This window comes from Polypterus senegalus, unplaced genomic scaffold (genome assembly GCF_016835505.1).
Source record: "Polypterus senegalus isolate Bchr_013 unplaced genomic scaffold, ASM1683550v1 scaffold_1900, whole genome shotgun sequence".
Taxonomy (NCBI): Eukaryota; Metazoa; Chordata; class Cladistia; order Polypteriformes; family Polypteridae; genus Polypterus; species Polypterus senegalus.
In genome coordinates this window covers 20,549-28,696 of record NW_024381990.1, presented here as the reverse complement: position 1 = coordinate 28,696, position 8,148 = coordinate 20,549, and the positions used below count along the sequence as shown (strand labels likewise).

The following is an 8,148-nucleotide window of genomic DNA, read 5'->3' as shown; positions in this document are numbered from 1 at the left end:
ATATAAATAAAATTTCTATTTAAAATTTAAATAGAATGAACAGATGTTATAATATCATGCAGACTTTCCTAGCTGTCATCCGTTAAAAAATTTTAAAATAATGTTTCATTTCTTCCTTGTTGAATTCTGGCACCCCAGCAACAGTTGCTCATATGGCAAAGTGTAAAATGTTATCTATAATTTTATTTTTTTTGTTATGAACTTCTCAAAACTGTTGATCCCTGTAAATAGTTTATAGTATAACAACACTATAATCTGTTGTAGCACGAGCGCAATTAGCGCACACCTCACAAACCTCGTGTACCACGCTTTTGGCTCTAACGCTGAGCCGTGGATGCTGTGGGGTAAGTTCTGGTTTCTGTTTCTTTCCCGATTTTTTTTTTTCATTTACTTTGTGTTAATAATTTATAATCAATTTAATTTATTACTTAATAGGCAGAGGCAAGAAGACGTGTATGTGACCCCTTATTTCTATCTTTTGTTTTGCAAAGATATGCTATATAAATATATATATATATTTTTTCTTTTCATTTGTTAAGAATAGATATGACAACAACACTCATATCAATAACAAAACAATTACATTAACAATCATGTTATGTTATTTTAAAATTTTTCCTTTTCTTTTCATAACTTCTTTACACTACTTCATCTCGCCTGGTATTCTGCTAGTACCTAATGAAGTGGCTGGAGAATTGTCCAAATTGGTGAAAGTGTCCATTGTATGACACTCAGGAACATTTTAGACTTGTGGAACATTTTGTACAAATGTCACTGAAAAGATTAATCCATTAGAATGGTGGCAAAGAAGGGAAGAAGCACTGCAACACCCAGGGAAAACAGGGAAAGCCAACGCTTTGTGGTTTCTAAAGAAGAGTTTTACTCCAGTTGAAATGCAAGATTCCAGCCACAGCCGTATAAATGACAAGTAAAGAGGATGGATTGAATTAGTAAGACCTGATATTGAGGCGAGATCCTCAAGATTCATTTTTACTTGAGTTTGTGATGGTGTTGAGATGCCAGCTTTTCTGATTGTTTCGAACCACTTGTGCTAGGTTTTGAGGCAGGTTCCTTTGGAGATACTTTTAAAGAATGCCATGGTGTTGAAATTGTATGATAAGTTGCAGCTTTGTTTGTAGCACACTATTCAAGAAAGGAAGTGTCTTGAGGTCTCAAGTCAAGGTTCACATTTCTCTAGCAATGCTTGTTTCTCATGGTGCTGAAGAGTCACAACGTGTTGCATGTTGGCTTGACTTGCAAGTAAGAACAAGACTATACTCCATATGTGTGACAATAAACTTTACTTGGACTTGAACAATTTCATTGTTGAGCAATTTGCAGACACCTAAACACCGGCGTCTACTACGCAGGGAGCAAGCTGAAGAACTGAAGAATGGGGCTTGTTGTTGTGATGATAATTAAAACAGTCTAATTGAAGACGGCTAAAGCAGAACCTCAAGGAAGTCAAAGCAGCTTTAATACAATAGACTCACTTCTAAAGAACTCCAAGGGTGTTTGCTAAGACTTGTGGAGTTCATCTCCAAGTGGCAGGTTCCTGTTTGTTCATCATAGCTTTTGACCATTTCTGAGCAGGCTGTGGACAACACGCTTAAAACATGAGTGAAGTCAAGAAGAAGAAGCAGGAAGGGGAGCCAGCATCAGCCCTCATCTCCATTATTTCATTTATCAAACTCACAGCCCATGGGTGCTTGGTGCGGTTCATGCAGGCCCACAAGGGTAGCAGGTTTCCCATTCAAATAAATTCCAGCTTTAACTTATTTCCAGAGTCTCCTTTATTTTTTAACTAGGCTGACCCCCCTTTTAATGACGACTTTGAAGTTGACTACTTCTTAAGGCAATTCAATATGTAGATCAATTTGATATTTTATACAAACTCATTAATTTGGTTATATTGCATTTGAGCGTATTACTTTAATACTGTCGTTTCTGTTATTTTTGTGATGAAATTTAAATTTTTTTCTATATTGAGGTTGCCCTTTGAACCCCCTGATATTTACTATGCGGTGAGGCATTTGTACTCCATCAACATTAATTATTTCCAGAGACATAATTTATCTATTTTTCCAGCGATCGCGCACAAAAGCAAGGGAACGGGGAGCACCAGAACTCTGCTCACATCATGTCGCTCGACTGCAAGCTGCAAGTAGTAAGTCTGTGATAAGAATACCCACGCTTCCACTCACGGACGGAAGGACAATCCCGACCGCTTTTATATAGTAAGAAAGAAGAAAGATATCCACAGTCTGGAGTAGAAAATCATCTTTACCTGGAAAACGAACTACAAATCCCATCATGCATTGCAAAATGGACAGGGGGGGTGAAACTCCGCCTGCGTAGCACCATGGGATGGAAGGACAATCTCGACCGCTTTTTTATAGAAGGATGCTCAATAGGGTGTATTTGCTTAGTAGATCTGGAAATTTTACTGTGTATTTTCTTTAACTGCTTGTGTTAGTTTTGAGTCCTATGCGATAGTTTTTTAAAAATGTCATGATGATGAAATTGCATATCATAAATTTAAGAATTGACATGGTTGCTTACTAATGATCACACCTTTGGGAAAAGTCCCAGCAATATTAGCTCCTCTGCTTTGTATTCTTTGTTCTGTACACATTAGTGCATCGGGTGTCAAACCCGGCCTGGAGGGTCGTGAGTGGCTGCAGGTTTTCATTCTCACCCTTTTCTTAATCTGTGACCAGTTTTCACTTCTAATTAACTTATTTTCCCTTCATTTTAATAGCTTTGTTGTTAAGGATTTAGTCCTCTGAATTTATTCTTTTTTTCATTAAATGGCAGCCAAACAGAAAGGGATTTAAAGGGAGCCAATAAATGACAAGCGAGTCTGGCCTCAAACTCCTTTTCCCATTTCAGCAGATGACCAGCTAAACTGGGATTTCAAACTCAACCAATTTCACTCCAAGCAATCTCTTAATTAGAAGTCGATTTTTGTGTTAATTAAACTCGTTTTTTAAATTTTACAGCTTGTTTTTGCTCTCATTCTGCCACAGCAGACATTTCCAAAACTGATGATTTTCTGTTTTTTCTAAGAACGCCATCAAAATGTTTTGGGGGACCTGAGAGAAAACCTTCCCAAAGAGCTTCACCTTTCTTTATTTTCAGATACTGATGGGCACAGGTGAACTGGTCATGGGGAGGCTTGTTTTGTGTCCATTATTGTTTGGCTGTGTTAAGGAAAAGAAACATCTAAGGGGCCAAGAATTAAAACTAAGGCAAAATAAATTAATTAGCAGCAATAAACTGGTCACTAATTAGAAGATGGTTAGAATAAAAAACCTGCAGCCACTGCGCTCTCCAGAGTTCAACACGTGCTTTAGTGAGCTCACTATTTGAATTCACATAAAGTACAAATGCTACGAAAAAAAAAAAATGAAGGAAATTAAACTTTTTAGGTATTAAACACTGTAACAAAACAGAAAAAAATCACATTTCGCACTATAGGATGAAAATGGAAGATGGTCAGCAAAAAAACAGAGTTTAATGTGAAACAGAAATTTTTACAAAATAAAAGCAGCAAGAAATAAAATCAACAGCCTGGTATATTTTCAGCCAAAAAGCTGGAAATTTGAAAGAGAAAAAAACCTGAAAATTGACTGACAGGAGAAGAACTCAGGATGGTGTGTGGAGGAGACACAAAGGACATTTGCTCCTTGAGAACTTGGCAGTTTTGACTGTTAAGTAGTAGACCACAGTTTAACAATGAATTGACAGACAAGATCTCACTGGGCTGACTCCATTTATGTGAATCAACTTGAAACTGCTTTTGTTTTCCTGTCTGTCTTTATATGCACTCAGTATTATTAGTAATGAGTAAAGTCTGCATCTGAGCTTGTCCTACTGTTCTGAGCCAACCATTAAAATAAACAAAACTGAAATGAATCAGAGGGTCATGGTGGACCCGAACTGAGCAGCACCGACAGGGGCACAGCAAGATTGTGCCAGGTGGCCTGGATTTAATGGGGGAAACTTGAAATGTTTAGGCTTGCATTTAGTGTCTTCATAGTACTGTATTTGGTCTTTTTAACCCCTAGACTCTCTAGAGGGTAGGCATGTCGGTCCTGAAGAGCCAGTGGCTGCAGGTTTTGTTCCAGCCCCGTTTCTTAATGAGAAGTCAATTGCTGCTGATGAAGCACTTACTGCTCAAGTGACATTTTGATGGTTCATTTTGTGGTCTCACTTGCAAAGTTCCCACCCTTGACTGCTTATTTCAATCTTAAACAGCTGCATTCACTGTTTTAATGGTCTTATTAGCAATAAGATGTAAATGACAAAGAGTCAGCAGTTCACCATCTAGCTTGTTTCAATTAATCTCTGGTTCATCTTGCACTGTTTGATTTAATAAAACACTTAACAGAAAATGTGAAGACTGAAAATGATCTGTTTTAGCTTCAGATCATTTTGATGAAAATCTCGATATAAGAACTTTACATTGCAGACTACATGTGATAGAAACACAGACCAGACATTGAAAAGGTTTGGGGCAGCCACCGATAATATCACTGACTGAAAAGGCTTATGAAAAGAACCGAGTTGTTCACAAGACTGAGTCCAAAACAGAACTGATTCACTGGTGGTAAGATGGTGGCTTTAAGGCCCATATTGGAAGTGTCATCATCAAAGGGCCCGGAACCGGAAATGGCGCTCTTCTGGACCGGAAGTCATCATCTAAGGCCCTAGGCCAGGGTGTCTAACTCCAGTCCTGGAGGGCCGCAGTGGCTGCAGGTGTTCATTCTAGCCATCTTCTTAATTAGTAACCAGCTTTACTGCCAATTAACTACTTTTTAACTCTGCCATTGCGGTCCCAAGCCTGGATGAAAAGGAGGAGGGTGGGCGTTGGCAAACCCCACCCGAAAACCCCAACGCTATAGAAACGCCAAAGAGAAACAGAGACTAACTTCCTGGAAGATGAAGGATCTCTGTCAACTCGGAGGACGATGACGCTAGATGGTGAAAGCAAAGTAAACCACCGAGCCGACTACCCTTCTTTCCAACCAGGAGAACCCTTATCGGTGCATGGAACATCAAGACCATTTATGAGACAGGCAAGATGGCACAGGTAGCCGCGAGATGAAAAGAACAACCTGATCATGCTGGGCATCAGTGAAACCAGATGGACACAAGTCGGACAGAGAAATTAATGACGGAGAGCTGTTGCTGTACTCGGCATAAAGAGAGTAATGCACCCCATACGTAGGAGTAGGCTTCATGTTGTCTAAACAAGCACAGAGGGCACTGATTGGATGGGAGGCGCACGCACCAGAATCATCACAGCATCCTTCAGAACCAAACACAGAAGATAAAACTCAACGTCATCCAGAGTTACGCCCAACCAATGACTCTGATGAAGAAGATAAGGACCAGTTCTACAACAGACTGCAGAAAATCGTAGAACATTTCGAGCCAGAGACATTGTCATCCTTATGGGAGACTTCAACACCAAGATTGGACCCGACAACACAGGATATGAACAAGTCATGGGCATCCACGGGCTGGGAGTAATGAACTGATAATGGAGAGATTTACGGAACTGTGTTCGCCAATAACCTGGTCATTGAGGTAGTATTTCCTCCAAGCGGATCCACAAAAATACCTGGGTATCACCGAACAACTTGACAGAGAACCAGATTGACCACATCTGCATTAGCAAGAAGTTTAGAAGATCCTTCAGGATGTTAGAGTTAGAAGAGGAGCAGATGTGGCTTCTGACCACCACTTAGTAGTAGCCAGCATTCAGCTGAAGTTGAAGAAGAACTGGAAGGAAACAACATAGTGTAGAGTGAGTATGATGTCAGCCGTCTAAAGATCTCCAGCGTCAGGAACAGTTTGGACTACAGTTGAAGAACTAAGTTTAAGGTGCTCAAGAACTGCACCAGGAAGAGGAAGGAAGTAGTGTACAGATCAGTTGGCAGGCAGTAAAGAGACACTGAGAACAGCCTGTCAAGAAGTGGTTGGAATGAAAAACATCATACAAAGAGTGGATCACAGCTGTGACCTTGGGAAAGATAGAAGAGAGGAAACAGAAGAAAGTGGCAGTCAAACAGCAGGACTAGGGCATCAAAAGCTAAGGCCCAAGAGGAATATGCAGAAGCCCATAGGGCAGTGAAGAAGAGCATTAGGAAGGACAAGAAAGACTACATAGACGGATTAGCAGCTGAAGCAGGACAGGCAGTGTACAAACGACAACATGAAGCAGCTGCATGACACAACTAAGAAACTATCTGAAAGTACAACAGGCCAGAGCGACTCTAAAGACAAAGATGGAAAGGCTATCCACAGGACTAGAGCAGCAGATGAATAGATGGTCTGAACATTTTGAGGGGCTTTTGAACAGACCAGTACCACCAAACCCTCCAGACATCAACCCAGCCAACAAAGATCTCCCCATCAATTGTGGTAAGCCGACCAGAGAAGAGATCAGGAAGGCCATCACCCTGATGGAGAATGGGAAGGCAGCTGACCTGACAACATACCAGCAGAAGCCCTGAAAGTAGACCTGGAAGCATCAGTGGAGATGCTGTTTTCGAGAAGATCTGGGAGGAGGATGAGATACCGACTGACTGGAAGGAGGGGTACCTAGTCAAGCTTTCAAAAGGGGACCTCAGTAACTGTAACAACTACAGAGGCATCACATTTCTGTCAGTGCCAGGCAAGGTCTTCAACCGGATCCTCCTTGAACGATGAAGGACGTGCCGATCCACAACTATGAGACGAGCAAGCATGCTTCCGGCAGAATCGATCATGCACGGACCAGATTGCAATGCTGCACATCATAGTCAAGCAGTCCTTGGAGTGGAACACACCGTTGTACATCAACTTTGTCGACTATGTGAAGGCATTTGATAGTGTGGATCAAGGGACCTTGTGGAAGCTCCTCCGGCACTATGGCATCCCAACCAAGGTGGTCAACCTGATCAAGAGCTCATACAAGGGAATAACCTGCAGAGTGATCCATGGAGGCAGCTTACCAACAGCTTTCAATGAAGATGGGAGTCCACAGGGATGCTGTTCCTCTTCCTCATCGCTATTGACTGGATCATGAAGACATCCACCAGTGAACGGAGGAATGGAATCCAGTGGACCTTGTGGAGCCTTGAAGACTTAGAGTTTGCGATGATCTCCACTTCTCTCCCACAGTCAGCAGCAGATGCAAGAAAGACCAGTGTGTTGGCAGCCACATCATCACAGGTTGGACTCAACATCCACACGGAGAAAACCAAGATTCTTAAGATCAATCCAACAACAACTCCAGTCACACTGAATGGAAGTTCCCTGGAGGAGATACAGTCCTTCACCTACCTGGGCAGCATCCGACCAGCAGGGTGGAACAGATACAGACGCCAAGGCAAGGATCGGCAAAGCAAGAGCCACCTTCATCCAGCTCAAGAACATCTGTGATTCCAGAGAACTGACCTTGACCACCAAGATACGTCTGTTCAACGCCAATGTGAAATCAGTACTGTTGTACGGGGCCGAAACCTGGAGGACAACCAGAACCACCACCTGAAGAATCCAGACATTCATTAACACCTGTCTCAGAAAGATCCTCCATATTTGCTGGCAAGACACCATCAGTAACACCAACCTATGGGAAGGACTCTGCCAACCTTCAGTAGAAGCAGAAATCTGGAATAGAAGATGGGGATGGATAGGGCACACCCTACGAAACCGCAAGCTAGTATCAGCAAACAGGCTCTCAGATGGAACCCCAAGAAAGCGAAGAGAGGCCGTCCAAGAAACACCTGACGATCGACCTCGAGGCAGACATCACAAGGATGGGCTACACCTGGAGTCAATTAGAAAGAATGGCCCAGGACAGAAATCTCTGGAGATCTACCTTTCATGCCCATACCCTGGAAGGGTGGGGGGCATAAGTAAGTAAGTAAGTAATTAACTACTTTTGCCTAATTTGAATTGACTTGACTCAGACCCTAAAACTGTTTCTTTTTTCTTAATTGGCAGCCAAACAATAATGAGACATAAAAGCCAAAAATGCCTAAACTGTGTCCATCACACAATATCTGTAAATAAATAAAAGGTGAAGGAAGGTCTCATGGGTTGATCTCTCAGGTCACCAAAGTTTTTTGATGGCGTTCTTAAAAAAAAACAGAA

At 41.8% G+C, this 8,148-nt stretch overlaps 1 pseudogene; it reads left to right on the top strand.

The window, feature by feature from the left end:
• Window positions 1-4,973: 4,973 nt before the first annotated feature.
• LOC120520971 lies at window positions 4,974-7,434 on the top strand (annotated as a pseudogene).
• Window positions 7,435-8,148: the final 714 nt, after the last annotated feature.